We start from the raw sequence: 17,820 nt of genomic DNA, 5'->3' as shown, positions 1-17,820 counted from the left end.
TTTCATCGCGTGCAAGGCAGCAGGGGGGGGGGGGGAAGAGCCTGCGCTCACACGTCGTGTAGCGCTGTGTGGTTTTGTTTGTTTGACGTACGTTCTCCAGGGCCCAGGATCCCGAAGTTCGTCAAACGAGGCTCGACACCAGTACCCTGCAGGTTCTTTCAGCGTTCCTCATGGCCAGCGAATTGAGTTCACCGGCCATTCCGAACTTCCGGGGTGAGGACGAGCTGTTAGATATGGGACCGTTTCCTGAGCCTACTTCGAGTTCCCCAGACTACATCGAATCGCACCACAGCTAATTAAGGAGCGCAGAAACACGGATGCCACATTCCTGAGGCATGGCACGTGCAAACAAGTTGGCAGACCCCACTTCGTGTGCAGCCGGTGGAGCTATTCACTGCTTGGCTCTTCCCGAAAGTAAAGCGAGAGCCTGGCACTGTGGCGGGTAAAGTGGGTCCCGAAGCAAGACGGCTGTAATGCGCCGTGACAACCTGGCGGCGTCGTCTCCTTCCCTCTATGGTGACGGCGCATTGCAAGTCGGCAAGGCAAGACCGCAGGGAGAAGAAAGCCCTCGGACAAACAACCCAGCAGCGACGCTCTTCGCCGGGTGTGACTCTATCGCACGGGCGCCTACCATTGGCCAAAAATGGCTTCACCTGAGCGGGCTCTCCCATTGGCCGAACGTGACGTGTTTTATCGACACCGAAGGGCTTAAAAAACGCAGACCGGGAGCAGCAGAGACAGCATTCCTAGAGCATTCCTTGATTCTTCTCTTTCGAACTTCTTTGCGACGGGCCGCAGCGTCCGAGTTGCTGCCGGCCCTTAATGACTCTAAAACTGTTAATTGACTCTCACTGTAAATAATGTAAATAAACCTCCCAAGTTTTTCATCCCGAAGTCCTCCTGAACTCCTACAACTGGTTGCTAGTGGTCGGATCGCCTCCAAATGCATCAAATGGTGGCAGCGCTACGGATCAACCTTTGCCAAGAGAAATCCAGAGGAACCTGGAACAGCGAAAAAGAGCCTTCGTCCAAAGGAGTCGCCAGCAACCGGGAAGAACGAAGAAGAAAGAGCCTTCGTCGAAAGAGGTCCTAAGGAACTAGGAGTAGCGAAGAAGAGCGAGCCTTCGACCCAGGGAGCCCTGAGGAACCGGGAACAGCGGACCAATGAACCAGATGGCAGGGTGCTACAACCGTAAGTGAGGGCGTGGTTTTTTTCCTTTTGATCCGCCACTCAAATGTGTGTTCATTTTGATAGTTCTGGGAATCGGGAATTTGTTGCATTGTGTATTTGCACAAATTAATTATGGAAAACAGTTCTAACCACCAGTCGGGGCAGCTGCCATGGATCTTAGAAGGTTGACGAGGTTAGATTTGTTGTTGGTGTGCGACGATTTGGGAGTTGAGGCGGACGAACAGATGAAAACGCCAGCCATCATAAAGGCGATTAAAGATAGTGGCAATGATGATAAAAGCATTGAGCTTGCTGGGGAGGTGATACAAGAACCACGGGAGCGTGAGCGTCGTGAACGTGTGCGTGAGCGTCGCGAACGTGAGTGAGCGTAAGCGTCAAGAACGCGAGAATGAACGGAAGCGTGAGCTTCAAGAACTTACTCTTAGGTGTGAGCATTACGAACGTGAGAATGAACGCGAACGTAAGTATCAAGAACGTAAGCGTGAGCGTGAGCAAAAGCACGAGAGAGAGAAGGCAGCACTGATAAAAGAGCTACAATATGTTGATCAGTTAAAGGCACAGAGACAACGGCTGTCTGAAAATTCTGTAGGCAGTACAGAGCACAAGAATGAGGAAGTGTCTAGCGGATTTTCGCCAAAATCCGACGAGAAGAGTGGTGCCTGTGAGATTGGCTGCACATTCATAAGTGAAGGGAAAAGGCTAGCTGCTACCGATGCCTTAGTGACAACAGAGGCCGTTAAAGGCCGCAGTGAGAGCGACGAGGTGCGGGGCCAACAGATGACTCTAGAGACAGCTAGGCCAGCTGCGAACAAATTGGCACAGTTACCACGCGTGTGCGTCGCTTGTAATGTTAGCGAGGTTGCTGGCGAAGAAAAGGCTACTGCTGACCCGATAGACACGAGCACCCATGTAGAGCCAGATCTGCGTGCAGAAGTGAAGTGCGAGCTGAGCGATGCAGTTGAGGGTGATTCTCAGGATTGCGAGCTGCGTAGCTCAAGAGAATACAACGGCATTGTTCAGGGATTGGTGCAGCTCTCCGCCAGTCTAGATAGCCTAGATAGGGATGATTCAGTTATTAATCATTCGGACTGTGCGCGTGAGACAGCGATCGATACCGACGTGCTGTGTGCCGATGTACAGCGTGAGCTGGGCAATGCAGTAGAGGGCAGTTCGCAAGAGTGCGAGTTGCATAACTCGAGTAAAGCCTGCTGCATTGTGCCAGAGTCGGTTGAGCTGTCAGCCAGTCGAGGCAAAGATAGAGTCGATTTAAATGATAATCACTCAGACTGTGCGGGTAAGAGACTGATCCGGGCCGATGAGATGTGTAACGGCCAGCATGAGGCGCCGGCAGTCGACGTGAAAGAGAATGCAAAGAGCAAGCGCCGCAGAAAGAAGCGCGCTAAAGATAGGAATGCGGTGACTAATGTATCGTCGACAGAGACGGCGAGAGACCCAAAAGGGTAGGGCGCGAGGAGAAAGGTGCGGTCGTCGCTGACGATGTTGACGCATCAAACACGTTAGAGCCACCGGTCAAAGGGGGACCGCGAAGCATGTTCTGCATGGACGCGGACAAAGGGCACGGGGCAGTTAAATTCCTCGCCGTTCCGTCGTTCTCTTCGAAGCTCAGCGTGCAGTACGAAGAAGCGCAAGGTGGCAAGACGAGACCAGGTGGGGAGTAGCGACGCGGTCAATCAAGGTCATGATGAAAGTGGGGTGCCAGGGCGCAAATTGGCAGGGGACTGTAACGTCTTGGGGGAGCTGATAGTGAGTCAGCCCTTATGTTGCTCCCCGGTAGCCAGAATAGCTTTCAAACCGCGACCAGCTCGAGTACGGCTCAAAAGGGAGTCAGTCGAACACGTTTGGAACGGAAGGCAGAGCTTCCGTAGAAGTAAAACGTTGTTTTGGTTTATTTTTGAGCACTCGCATAATTTTCGCGATTTAAGTTTCTTGCAATATGTAAGGTATGAGCTCTGTTTATGTTTTGTTTGAGAAGCTCGAGATTTGAAAGACGCATTTTTTTGTAAACATGTAGTATCGCGAGGTGTTCATTAATAAGTAGATAGGCTTTTTTGTTTGTGTAAGTAACCTGAGTATCAAGGTTATCGGTGAGAGGCCTATCGTAGCGCGCGTGTGTTTTAGTTAACCTTCTTTTTTTTATAAGCGTTTTTTTATTTTCTAAGGTTAACCGCGTAGGTTTTCAGTAAGTGCATCAGTTGCACTGAGAAGTGTTCTTAGTTCCATGAGCACGTGTCCTGTGTGGACGGAAGGAAGCAGATTTATGACTTGGTTGCCCGTGTGTGTTGAGGGCAGCCGTATTCTGACTTCTCTAGTTGGCGTTCATGAAAGTAATTATTAGAAGACGCATCATTTTAAGGCTGCTGCGGAGTGCGTAAGCCCCGCAAGTTTAATTGCTCGCGTAAGTTACGTGTCCTGTAGGGACTAAAGGACGAAACGTGAGTAAGCGTAATAAAAAGTTTGCTTACGACGCAAGTACGCGTTCTGATTAGTGACCACAAGGTTAGCGCGCTTGTACGTACGTACTTGTGAAGATGGCCAGACTGTTCAGTGGCAACAATACGTGAGATAAGTACGCCACTGCGTTAGGGTTGGAAACATGCTGTTCGTGTAGTTAGGCCACTTAAGTATGTTGGGCTGTTTTCATTGTTCGTTTGCAACGACAACGACCTTTTGTTTTGCAACAACAATGTCACTGGCCCTGTCGGCATTCGGAGAGAAATGGATAGCGGTTTGGAAAGGTGCTTGGAACTGCTTTGTCAAAATTGGGGAAATAAAAGATAAGGGTTCATTTTGACTCTGTAATAGCCTGGCGAGCCAGGGGTGAAGAGCCTGCGCTCACACGTCGTGTAGCGCTGTGTTGTTTTGTTTGTTTGACGTACGTTCTCCAGGGCCCAGGATCCCGAAGTTCGTCAAACGAGGCTCGACACCAGTACCCTGCAGGTTCTTTCAGCGTTCCTCATGGCCAGCGAATTGAGTTCACCGGCCATTCCGAACTTCCGGGGTGAGGACGAGCTGTTAGATATGGGACCGTTTCCTGAGCCTACTTCGAGTTCCCCAGACTACATCGAATCGCACCACAGCTAATTAAGGAGCGCAGAAACACGGATGCCACATTCCTGAGGCATGGCACGTGCAAACAAGTTGGCAGACCCCACTTCGTGTGCAGCCGGTGGAGCTATTCACTGCTTGGCTCTTCCCGAAAGTAAAGCGAGAGCCTGGCACTGTGGCGGGTAAAGTGGGTCCCGAAGCAAGACGGCTGTAATACGCCGTGACAACCTGGCGGCGTCGTCTCCTTCCCTCTATGGTGACGGCGCATTGCAAGTCGGCAAGGCAAGACCGCAGGGAGAAGAAAGCCCTCGGACAAACAACCCAGCAGCGACTCTCTTCGCCGGGTGTGACTCCATCGCACGGGCGCCTACCATTGGCCGAAAATCACTTCACCTGAGCGGGCTCTCCCATTGGCCGAACGTGACGTGTTTTATCGACACCGAAGGGCTTAAAAGACGCAGACCGGGAGCAGCAGAGACAGCATTCCTAGAGCATTCCTTGATTCTTCTCTTTCGAACTTCTTTGCGACGGGCCGCAGCGTCCGAGTTGCTGCCGGCCCGTAATGACTCTAAGACTGTCAATTGGCTCTCACTGTAAATAATGTAAATAAACCTCTTAGGTTTTTCATCTCGAAGTCCTCCTCAACCCCTACACTACCCAATGGCCACTAATTTTCTCATATCAGTATCTCCTAACATTATTCTGTACAATGCCGCCACCTTTGACTGCATTTCCATCTTTTTGGGCACCAAACTCTGTAACTGTATTAGACTGCAAGTTTTATGTCCTACACACTACATGGCATTACCATTTCCAATGCAACAATATATATAGGCCTCAATTATTTGTCCTATGCGTCGGATGAAGTGATCCGTTGTAAACCTAATTCCGAAGGGCAGCACTATTGCAAAAATGCTCTTATGGGAGGTGAACTGCCTGCTGAAAGGGCAACTTGGAAACTTGATAGCCAAGAATCTAGAACTACACACTCCTAGTGATGTAAAGAAAGGGGGTTGACGGAGAGGCCCGATTTTCGTTAATCATATCATGAGAAGCCAACAAAGACACCAAGGATAACATATGGGAAATGAGGTGTACTTACTAGCTGAATTGAAGAAATGATAAATTAATGGCAATGAAAGTGGATGAAAAACTTTCCGCAGGTGGGGAACGGTCTCACTCTTCGCATTACGCGTGCAATGCTCTAACCAATTGAACTACCCCATCCACTTTCTGGGGAATTGATGTTTTACTACTAGAACTAACCTTGGGAGTGTTAGCCAGCACCACCATTGACAAACCTTGGTGGTGGATGTAGAACATCGCACGCGTAATGCGAAGACGTAATGCGTCTCCAACCTGCGGCAAGTTTTTCATCCACTTTCATTGCCATTAATTTACCATTTCTTTAATTCAGTTAGTAAGTAGAAGTAATTTCCCCCATGTCTTAAATTTGTTTGTTGGCTTCTCATGACACCCCTAGTTACAGACAAAGCAAGGGAAATTTTGTCTACACTGAATGGGGCAAGAGTTATAAAGATTACATGTTGGCGCATTTGTTAAAAGGCCACTTCTCATTGTTAACTACAAGCTGAAGATCGAGCAATTGTAAAGATTTGCAGTAGTAGAGCAATTGTAAAGATTTGCAATTGTAAAGCAATTGTGCAGCAGATATTGTGGTATTCATTTTCTAACTCACATTTTATTGCAATTAGGCAAGATGCTTTACAAAGAATAAGTAGTTTTATCGCCGTAAAGCTATTATGATGAAAACACCAATCAAGCAAAATTAAACTCTTTTCCACTGCTTTAGCAAGCGGTGACCAGTAAATTGTTTTTATTACTTTCCATAACTCAAAACAGGGGATGCGTAACACTGATAACAGTGCAGCTACTCAAGAACAAAGGCAAGGGAAAACACAACTGGATGTACCATGCATTTTCTTATTTGGCCTGTACAAATATGTACAAAAGCAGACCTATGGACTGCAAAGCCCAATATGATGTACAATCCTGCAACGACATACACAGTGATATAAATGGCCAAAGCATCTTAGAGAAAATTATGCAGCAGCTAAAATTGCAATTTGTAGCATCAATTTTTATAGAAGGTTCTGAAATAACAACAAGAGTATATCCTAAATATACTGTGTAAACAAAATGTTGTTGAACACAAAGTGGTTACTTCAAAGATATAAGATTAATGAATAAGACGGGTTGGCACTTTCTGTGGCGGACACAGGGTCGGTCCAGCCAAATATTGGCTTCCTTCGCTATATCCATGGTCTGTTTACAATAGACCGTAGAGATGGGAGGTAAAAATTATGAGGTTTTGCTTGCCAAAACAACTTTGTGATTATGAGGCACGCCGTAGTAGGGGACTCTGGAAATTGGACCACCTGGGGCTCTTTAACGTGCACGTAAATCTCAGTGTATGGCTGTTTTTGCTCCTCCGCCCCACCGAAATGGAGAATACCCTCCCATCTCCATGGCCATTAGCACATCCATGTTATACGGTACAACATTAAATCTCGAATGCTTTGATACAGTGGTTGTGCACCCACTTTGGTTCCTTGGCAGCACCCGGTAGACATTGCCTACTGTAGCAGCTACAGAGACAGCCTGCATTATCACCTGGCCCAAACATCCTACAGTGACCCTTTTGATTGACGTTTTGATCAGTACCCATGCGACCTTCCTTCACAAATACTGGTTACTGCCTATGACTTCCGAAGAGAAGTTTCCTTACTCTCAACACATGGCTGTGGCTCAACAGTTTCATCAGCACTTTGAACTTTGCCCTCTGCTTGTGCTAAGGCGGCAAGCCGGGTCACACAACTAAATACTGCGACCGACATTGACCATCGAGCTATAGACAATCGGTTATATCTATGTGGCCAAGTGGGTGTATCCTGGGCACTCAGTGCCCAAAGGACTCAACTCTAGGAAGCCACTTTAGCTTACCTGTATCAATTCACCTGCTTCCGATTACACTGACATCATCACTAGTTTTCTGGGCACACTGAATGCCCTCTCCCCAGTAGCTCCCTAGTGATGCATCGCCCCATTTGAAGAGTAGCTGGTGTAGCTTATGAAAATAAGGGCACTGGAATATACTTCAAAAGAATTTACTCTTAGGAAAGACGGTGCTTAGGTTTACTAAACATATTTTTCTTGATGCAAAGTAGAACAGAAAGCAAGGGAACAGAAAAATGCGGAGAGACGTAGAAACCAATAACATCATCATCATCATCATCATCATCAACCTAGTTACGCCCACTGCAGGGCAAAGGCCTCTCCCATACTTCTCCAACTACCCCGGTGATGAACTAATTGCGGCCATGTTGTCCCTGCAAACGTCTTAATGTCATCCGCCCACCTAACTTTCTGCCGCCCCCTGCTACGCTTCCCTTCCCTTGGAATCCAGTCCTTAACCCTTAATGACCATCGGTTATATTCCCTCCTCATACATATCCTGCCCATGCCCATTTCTTTTTCTTGATTTTAACTAAGATGTCATTAACCCGCGTTCGTTCCCTCACGCGATCTGCTCTTTTCTTATCCCTAAACGTTACACCCATCATTCTTCTTTCCATAGCTCGTTGCGTCGTCCTCGATTTCAGCAGAACCCTTTTCGTAGGCCTCCAGGTTTCTGCCCCATATGTGAGTACTGGTAACACACAGCTGTTATACACTTTCCTTTTGAGGGATAGTGGCAACCTGCTGTTCATGATTTGAGAATGCCTGCCAAACGCACCCCAACCCATTCTTATTCTTCTAGTTATTTCAGTCTCATGATCCGGATCCGTGGTCACTACCTGCCCTAAGTAGATGTATTCCCTTACCACTTCCAGTGCTTCGCTACATATCGTAAACTGCTGTTCTCTTTCGAGACTGTTAAACAATAATTTAGTTTTATGCAGACTAATTTTCAGACCCACCCTTCTTCTTTGCCTCTCCAGGAAAGTGAGCATGAATTGCAATTGGTCTCCTGAGTTACTAAACAAGGCAATATCATCAGCGAATCGCAAGTTGCTAAGGTATTCTCCATCAACCTTTATCCCCGATTCTTCCCACTCCAGGCCTCTGAATACCTCCTGTAAACATTCTGTGAATAGCATTGGAGATATCGTATCTCCCTGTCTGACGCCTTTCTTTATAGGGATTTTGTTGCTTTCTTTGTGGAGGACTACGGTGGCTGTGGGGCCGCTATAGATATCTTCCAGTATTTTTACATATGGCTCATCTACACCCTGATTTCGTAATGCCTCCATGACTGCTGAGGTTTCGATTAAATCAAACGCTTTCTTGTAATCATTGAAAGCTATATATAAGGGTTGGTTATATTCTGCACATTTCTCTACCACTTGATTGATAGTGTGAATATGGTCTATTGTTGAGTAGCCTCTACAGAACCCTGCCTGGTCCTTTGGTTGACAGAAGTCTAAGGTGTTCCTGATTCTATTTGCGATTACCTTAGCAAATACGTTGTTGGCAACGGATGGTAAGCTGACCGGTCTATACATTTTCAATTCTTTGGCGTCCCCTTTCTTATACATTAGGATTATGTTAGCGTTCTTCCAAGATTCCGCTACGCTCAGAAGACATGAGGCATTGCGTATACAGGGTGGCCAGTTTTTCTAGGACAATCTGACTACCATCCTTCAACAAATCTGCTGTTACCTGATCCTCCACAGCTGCCTTCCCCCTTTGCATACCTCCTAAAGTTTTCTTTACTTCTTCTGGCGTTACCTGTGGGATTTCGAATTCCTCTAGGCTATTCTCTCTTCCACTATCGTCATGGGTGCCACTGGTACTGTATAAATCTCTATTGAACTCCTCAGCCACTTGAACTATCTCATCCATATTAGTAACGATATTGCCCGCTTTGTCTCTTAATGCACACATCTGATTCTTGCCTATTCCTAGTTTCTTCTTCACTGTTTTTAGGCTTCCTCCGTTCCTGAGAGCCTGTTCAACTCTTTCCATATTATAGTTCCCGATGTCCGCTGTCTTACGCTTGTTGATTAACTTAGAAAGTTCTACCAATTCTATTCTAGCTGTAGGGTTAGAGGCTCTCATACATTGGCGTTTCTTGATCAGATCTTTCGTCTCCTGCGATAGCTTACTGGTTTCCTGTCTAACGGCGTAACCACCGACTTCTATTGCGCACTCCTTAATGATGCCCATGAGATTGTCGTTCATTGCTTCAACATTAAGGTCCTCTTCCTGAGTTAAAGCCGAATACCTGTTCTGTAGCTTGATCCGGAATTCCTCTAATTTCCCTCTTACCGCTAACTCATTGATTGGCTTCTTGCGCACCAGTTTCTTCCGTTCCCTCCTCAAGCCTAGGCTAATTCGAGTTCTTACCATCCTATGGTCACTGCAGCGTACCTTGCCGAGCACGTCTACATCTTGTATGATGCCAGGGTTCGCGCAGAGTATGAAGTCGATTTCATTTCTAGTCTAACCATTCGGGCTCCTCCACGTCCACTTTCGACTAACCCGCTTGCGGAAAAAGGTGTTCATTATCCGCATATTATTCTGTTCTGCAAACTCTACTAATAATTCTCCTCTGCTATTCCTAGAGCATATGCCATATTCCCCCACTGACTTGTCTGCAGCCTGCTTCTTGCCTACCCTGGCATTGAAGTCGCCCATCAGTATAGTGTATTTTGTTTTGACTTTACCCATCGCCGATTCCACGTCTTCATAAAAGCTTTCGACTTCCTGGTCATCAAGACTGCATGTAGGGGCATAGACTTGTACCACCTTCAATTTGTACCTCTTATTAAGTTTCACAACAAGACCTGCCACCCTCTCGTTAATGCTATAGAATTCCTGTATGTTACCAGCTATTTCCTTATTAATCAGGAATAATAATAATAATATTTGGGGTTTTACGTGCCAAAACCACTTTCTGATTATGAGGCACGCCGTAGTGGAGGACTCCGGAAATTTTGACCACTTGGGGTTCTTTAACGTGCACCTAAATCTAAGCACACGGGTGTTTTCGCATTTCGCCCCCATCGAAATGCGGCCGCCGTGGCCGGGATTCGATCCCGCGACCTCGTGCTCAGCAGCCCAACACCATAGCCACTGAGCAACCACGGCGGGTTAATCAGGAATCCGACTCCTAGTTCTCGTCTCTCCGCTAAGCCCTGGTAACACAGTACATGCCCGCTTTTTAGCACTGTATATGCTTCTTTTGTCCTCCTAACCTCACTGAGCCCTATTATATCCCATTTACTACCCTCTAATTCCTCCAATAACACTGCTAGACTCGCCTCACTAGATAACGTTCTAACATTAAACGTTGCCAGGTTCAGATTCCAATGGCGGCCTGTCCGGAGCCAGGTATTCTTAGCACCCTCTGCAGCATCACAGATCTGACCGCCGCCGTGGTCAGTTTCTTCGCGGCTGCTCGGGCCTGAGGGCCGGGGTGTGATTGTTGTATTAATAGAGGAGGTTGTGGCCGAGTACTGCGCCAGGGTGACCAATCCTGCTTTGGTGAGAGAGTGCGTTACCGGTTGTGGTCACCGGGATCAGGCCGCACTCCAGGCCTGTTTGTGCAATTTTCTCAACACACGTTTTTTTTGTATTTTCCGGTGGAGAATTGCGCCGCACCGGCATTTGAATCACGGTCCTCTTGCACGGGAGACGGATACTCTGCCGTCCCCGCAGGAGTTAAATTAAAAATTTAATTATTGGGTTTTACTTGACAAAACCACTTTCTGATTATGCACGCCGTAGTGGAGGACTCCGAAAGTTTCGACCACCTGGGGTTCTTTACCGTGCACCTAATTCTATGTACACGGGTGTTTTCGCATTTCGCCCCCATCGAAATGCGGCCGCCGTGGCCGGGGTCCGATCCCGCGACCTCGTGCTCAGCAGTCCTACACCATAACCACTGAGCAACCACGGCGGGTCCCGCAGGAGTTGTACGCCTCATTTAACCTACAGTAGTGCCCTATTTGATCAGTCAAGGTGGACCAATCTGAGCTCGGTTATACCGCATGGATGGCACTCAGCTAGAGAACCTGGTATTTATGACCTGCATATTTCTGGCCACACATAATTGACGATATATAATTTTTTTAGGAGGGTTTCCGTACAGTGATAAAATGAAGAAAAAGACATTGAAAGGAAAGAAAAAAAGGAACATAACATGTGATTTGAACTCGTGACCCTTCAATGTTGCCCGGAAAAGTAGCTCAGTCGGTTCGTTCGTCAAGCCACCGGTTACTTTCAAGCGCCATAGCTACTGCTCCGAGCCTCATACTTATGTGGAAAGGGACTGATGTTTTCTTGGAAAAATGGCCGCCAGAGGAGCAGCGTGAACTCGAGCGGCTTTAGAGACTATGAAAACTGCCTTACAATATTTAGACTTGAGGGGAAGCTCCGTTAACAAACTATAACACGGCAATCAGCACTCGAATATAATTATAACCCTAATACTAATTGGAAATATCCATCTCATCTATAAGATCTAATGCGCGCGCTCTTGCTTTGTCTCGGCGTGTAGTAGTTAACAGAGCCAGTTTAAGGGCGGAGAAGAGGGAAGGAAAGGAAAGTCTCTCAAGCAAACTTGCAGCGCCGTGGTTTTAAAGCGCAACCGTGGTAGAGAAACGGAAGGCGATATAAGCGTGCGTGGCCATGATACGCACACGACAAACTGCCTTAAAATATTTAGACTTGAGGGAAAGCTTCGTTAACAAACTATAACACGGCAATCAGCACTCGAATACGACGAGAGAAATTATTGAGACATGGAGAATTCCCTTGAAATAAATCTGGTTTGCGAGACAAATGCTTGTATGTATTGAACCTCTTAAAAGATGAGGGGGAAATATGCGCTCACCGAGAGGGCATCGTCAGCACGAGACCACCACCAGGCACCTTACAGAGATGTGGAGAGCTTCGCAGCCGGAACGAAGCCTCCCCTCTCCGCCGGCAAAGAGTGGAAAACGCGCTTTCCGATCGCTCAAGGTTGCGCGGGTATAGTATAGCTATAGCGTCTAGGAAAAGCTTAAACAAGTGCGAGGGCGGCACGCATAGCGTGGGAAGCTAGCCGCCAGAATAGCTATCTCAAGTACTGCTGCTGGCGAGGGCGAAATACCTTCGTGTAATTATAATAACCCTAATAGGACTTCTTTCAAAGAAAAAAAAGAAAAAAAAGGAAATGGCTCAGAAGGCTATAATACGAGAGCTATGAGTGAGACATTTCTATATATATGTATTCATCTCATCTATGGGGATGGCATGCGCGCGCTGTTGCTTTGTCTCTGCGTGTGGTAGTTAAGAGAGCCAGTTTAAGGGCGGAGAAGAAGGAAGGAGAGGAAAGCAATATTGCAGCGCCATGGTTTTAAAGCGCAACCGTGGCAGGGAAACGGAAGGCGATATAAGCATGCGTGTCCATGAAACGCACACGACAAACTGCCTTACAATATTTAGACTTGAGGGGAAGCTTCGTTAACAAACTATAACACGGCAATCAGCACTCGAATATAATTATAACGCTAATAATAATTGTAAATATTCATCTCATGTATAGGATCTAATGCGCGCGCTGTTGCTTTGTCTCTGCGTGTAGTAGTTAAGAGAGCCAGTTTAAGGGCGGAGAAGAGGGAAGGAAAGGAAAGTCAGAAGCCAATAACACTGTTTAGTAATTAGCACGAAATGTGCACAGCCAGCTCAGACACCTCCAACTATTTGTATGGTGAAGAGTTGGGTTCATGTGCTTATTGAGTGTCTATATTATGACTTCAGTTGATATAGATGCAGCACCTTCCGTCACGAGCTTGGTGTTTAGAGGACTTCTGGCATGCAAGGATATGTTTCGTTAGGACCAATGCACAAGCTTTGTGGAGAAAGTGGTGGGTCATTATACCCGGTTAGTATTTGTAAAGGAGACGTCTCTTTGGTAGATGAAGTTTTTAACAAGTTTGCTGTTTTTCATTTCACACACGATGAAATTTGCGGGATCAACTTTTGTATTTTTGTCGTGCCACTGATCATTGCAAAATGGGACAACTCAGTGTGAGTAGAAGTGTTTCTTCTGAGCTCTTGTAAGACTTGTCCTGCCATGCAAGTACGATTTCTGCATCCGGAATAACAGTTGGGCTTGCTTTATCTATGATATATGTTAGTACTTCTTTCCTACTTGCATATCATTTGATGATGCAGTGGACACTATACATGCGAACTGCCTAAATATAATTGTGTTGGTTATGCATTGAATGCTTTTGGCATTGAATGGATGCATATGGCTGTGAGAAATAAAGTTTTCACTGAAGAGGTGGTGCTGCCTCAATGTTTAGGCCTTGCCCAATTTCGAGAAGACTTGCCGATACCCTTTGCAGTCCTTACACATCTTCCAAATACAGATGAAGCTAATAACCTGCTCTATATGTACTAAGAGGTATTTTCCATTGTGGCTAATTCACCAATGAGCACAAGCGTTGTGCATTGGTGCCCTCCTTTTGAAGAACTGCTCGATATTCGACTGCCGAGCACAATCGTCCACCACTTATTGAATTCTGCACCTGCCATTGCTTCAACAAAGGATCTACCCAAAAAATCTGACAAAACCCCTGATGTGTGTTGCCCATAGAGCATGAGATAATCAGCAATCAAGCCAAAGAAATGCTAGGCGGAGGAGTGGTTTAGGGAACATCTTAGGCAAGCTCTTAGGCAGCTGCAGAGAGGTTGGTGGAAAATAAAGATGGCACATGTTGAGTTCGTGTTGATTACTGCTAACTAAATAGCAATATACCAAGTTAGCAAATGATAATGCGTCGTTTGTTTCTCCCAGCCTCTTACCTCTCCTCTGCTAATCTTTGGTCCGGTTACTGCTTAATTCTAATGCACATGGTTGACAAGTAAAAAAACAGCATTTGTAATGCCGACAGGCAATTTCAATCTAACTTCACGCCTTTTGGGCTGTAACATACAATGTTGAAAAGGTTCATAGAAACAATACTGTGCGGCTTGAAATGGAAAGATTGCATGTGTTACCTTGACGAAGGAATCTTCACGCACCATTTAGCGAGAAAACAAGCGTCTGCACTTGGTTAAAAAAAACTTGGAGGAAGACGGCATTGTGCTCATTCCAAAGTGCCAATTTCGTGAACAACAAACTGTTATGTGAGGTACAGGCATTTAAGAAACCTCACTATGTCAAGCAGCCATGAAGTTTTCTAGGCTTATGCTTATACTTTGACGATTCATTGCCACATTTGCTAATGTTTTCTTTGACTAGGACGCGAAGTGCCATTCTCATTTCACCAATTAAAGCATATGTTTTCATTTCGCCACCTAACCTTCACCACTTCCAATAGGAGCTTGCATTAATACAAGTTTTGCTGGCATAAGGGCTGTACTTGTTCAGTACATTGGCAAAAACATGCACGGGATCTTATATGCTAGCAGCTCCCGGGGTTGTTCCGAGCACACGTATACAGTGGCCGAGCAAGAGTGCCTGGCAGTCATCTCGCCCAGAGCAATGCTTTCTGTCTGTACATCTATGGGCACCTCTTCACAATAGCCTTGGTCGCCATTCACTATGCTAGCTTATCAATCTTCAGATCTTTCTGTTATACTTGCACATTGAGCTCTGAGTCTACAGAAATATGATTTCATAGTTTAATATTAGAACAGTAGACCACACACTGACACTGAATGTCATTTGTGATTGCCACGTCTGAAGGACGGATGCGACGCTGCTGACTTCCATCATTAAATCACTTTGGTGTCTCCAGAATTTCAATACATTGGTACCTCCTTATCCAAACAGCAGAAGGAGAAAAGCTTACAGGCATTCGTCGCGGCTGCGCATGAGTACTTAGGACGTAGCCATTTTCACACTCTTGATGGCATCCTCTATAAGAGCTAGATAGGCACCGGCATTTTGGTTTTCTCGAAGAGCCGCCACAATGAAGTACTATGCAACATGAATGACAACCACACTTCAGGCCACCTTGGTTTCACACGAAAGAGTGTTTATGCTCAAGAACATATTTTCTGACTCTGGATGCGTCACAAACCAAATGTCACCAGCTGCACGGATTCCAGCATTATAAGCAACCTCCACACAAACAGCATGGTCAGCTTCACCCAGTTCCCCCTTCCTGTACACCCTTTGGACAACCTATATTTTTTAACTCCTAAAGAAAGGACTAGCGTAGTAAAGTGGAGAAAAAACAAATCGCTGGAACTATTCCGATTTGAATTCCAACATTAAAACATGTTCACACCGCCATTTCAATAGCATTTTCTTAGTGCAAAAAAAGATGTTACAAAAAAGAAACTAGTTGGTCTACCAGTATTCTGCTGTCATGTTATAGCAAGTGGTCATGATATACCACAAGAAAGTGCAATGGCACAAATTGTAGTACAGAAAGCAAGATAGAAAATCACTAAAATGTACAAATAGTTCTTTCCAAATGGGGGCTTACTGATGAAATGTATGCTTTCTTTACGACAGGATAGGAGCGAAATCACGGAGCTAAAATACTAACAAGCATAGATGCCGCAATAGGACAAGGGTGTGCGCTACATATAGTAACCGACCGTTGTTCAAAAACAGAGGAAAGCGCATTGTTCACTGCTCTTTGGCACAGCTTTGGCACAAGTGAGCTCGTTTGTATACGAATGTAGCGACTTTCATGAAGCGTGGAATGATGAAATTCACACAGCAGTGCATACAGCACAGAGAACATGATTTTACATCACTAACAAAATACAAGTGATAGCATCCTTTGCTCAAAACGAAAAGTACCAGACATGCATGGTGGATGATAAAGGAATGTGAAAGAATTGCAATCCTTTGATTAGGAAATAATCAGTCCCATTACATGGCTTTAAACAAACACACACACACACACACACACTTTCCTATTAGAAGCACATTTACACCCCACAACAGAAAATAGAATTGTAGGTTTTTAAAGATGCCATAGATTACCAAACAAAACAGACGGTTCTAACAAAACAATCTTCGTTTCAATAAAATCCGGTAAAGAAGCTGAAAGCTAAATATTATGACACATTAAATGCTGGTTACCAATACGAAAAATATGTTTCCCAACAAAGAGTGTTATAAGTTGCGTTGCAAGTGCATGCCTACCTTGCAACATCAAAAAGACGCTAAAGATATGTACTTATTCAGCTTACAATAAAAAGTACCTTTAAAATTTGTTTCATTGATTTTGCAGCGACCGCTGGGATGATTACCAGAAGATAAAATCACGATCAAAGCTTTCTTTTAATTTGACACCAAAACCAGTCTGTGTGACATCACAGATCGGAAAGCACTTTTTAGCATTTAGGCCATTGTAATTAAGCAGAAGTAAAAATTTCCGAATTCACTCATTGGCTCTTTTGGAACACAATGCGTTCATATTTAGTCAAAAATTTTATTAAGCATGAGCAAATGGCGTCAAAATCTGTAACGTCATGCCAAGCTAGTGCAACAACTTCAAGACAGCGTTGCCACTTCACAACTTTTCAGGAATACACAGCATCTTCTCACAGTTTAAGTGGCTTTGTTGGTAAGTTGTGACTAAATGCACGTCCTTCCCCTCTCTTTGAAACTGAACAGCGCGCCCAACTCGCCCAAACGTCTCTTTTAACGAGCTTCACCTCTCACCATATTACTTTACAGGTACGTCAGAGAGATAAGGCACTGTTATGGAAGCACGTCTTGACTTTTATCATTTACTTTGTCTTGTTTACCATTAAGATACATAGGGCATAAGCATGCTGAACAGCTGAATCAATGTTTTTCTTGCCTCAGCATTTAACCCGTGGCTTATAGCGCAGCATGCTTGTTTTGGCACAGTCCACAGAGACTGACATTATTTATCATTGCAGCAACAATTTCAGCATCTTCCATAGTGTTGATGGGCACTTTCAGAGCAAAATACATCCATTCCACTTGGTGGCTCTCAACATGATACCATGACATGCTTATCGCAAATAGTGCAATGATGCAATTACGCTGATGTACTGGTCCACTTAAGTGATTCGTAAACATATGCTCATTAGAATCATTCTCAAATAAAAAGTTGAAACTGCAACCCTAATATTAACAGAATCATTAGTAAGCAAAAGAGAAGCGCACCTGTTCGCCCAACAGCAAGCTCTGCAGACCGCTTTTCAAGTCACCTTAAGTTTTCGTTCAAAAACAGGCACGAGTGACCCTTGCCACTGTCGCGATTATCTTATCCGTGAAGACTACCGAAGCGGGGATGTGATGCTGTTAATTTCTTTAATTCAAGCTCTAATGCGAAAATGCACTGAAAGGAACATTGGATTTACTTTGACATCTCGCCGAACTCTAAAGTGCCATTAACGGAACCCATCGGTCCTGCAGAATACATTTTGGGAACCCTTGCGACGGCAACTGACCCCAAAAAATGAAGAGAGAAAAAGATAAACCAATATAATTAGGTGTGGCAGAAAAATCGAACGCGAAACTACAGTGTGGAACTTACAAATACTACTGATGTTTGATAAGCTCTTCAGTTGAGATATTAATCACTACCTGGAAACTGTTCAAG

At 45.3% G+C, this 17,820-nt stretch overlaps 1 protein-coding gene across 2 annotated transcripts in view; it reads right to left on the bottom strand.

The window, feature by feature from the left end:
* LOC135909841 (uncharacterized) overlaps window positions 1–17,820 on the bottom strand; it is a 274,704-nt gene that overhangs the window by 24,511 nt on the left and 232,373 nt on the right. The gene's annotated exons all lie outside the window — the stretch shown is intronic.

This window comes from Dermacentor albipictus, unplaced genomic scaffold (genome assembly GCF_038994185.2).
Source record: "Dermacentor albipictus isolate Rhodes 1998 colony unplaced genomic scaffold, USDA_Dalb.pri_finalv2 scaffold_30, whole genome shotgun sequence".
NCBI lineage: Eukaryota > Metazoa > Arthropoda > Arachnida > Ixodida > Ixodidae > Dermacentor > Dermacentor albipictus.
This window is presented reverse-complemented; position numbering and strand designations above follow the sequence as displayed.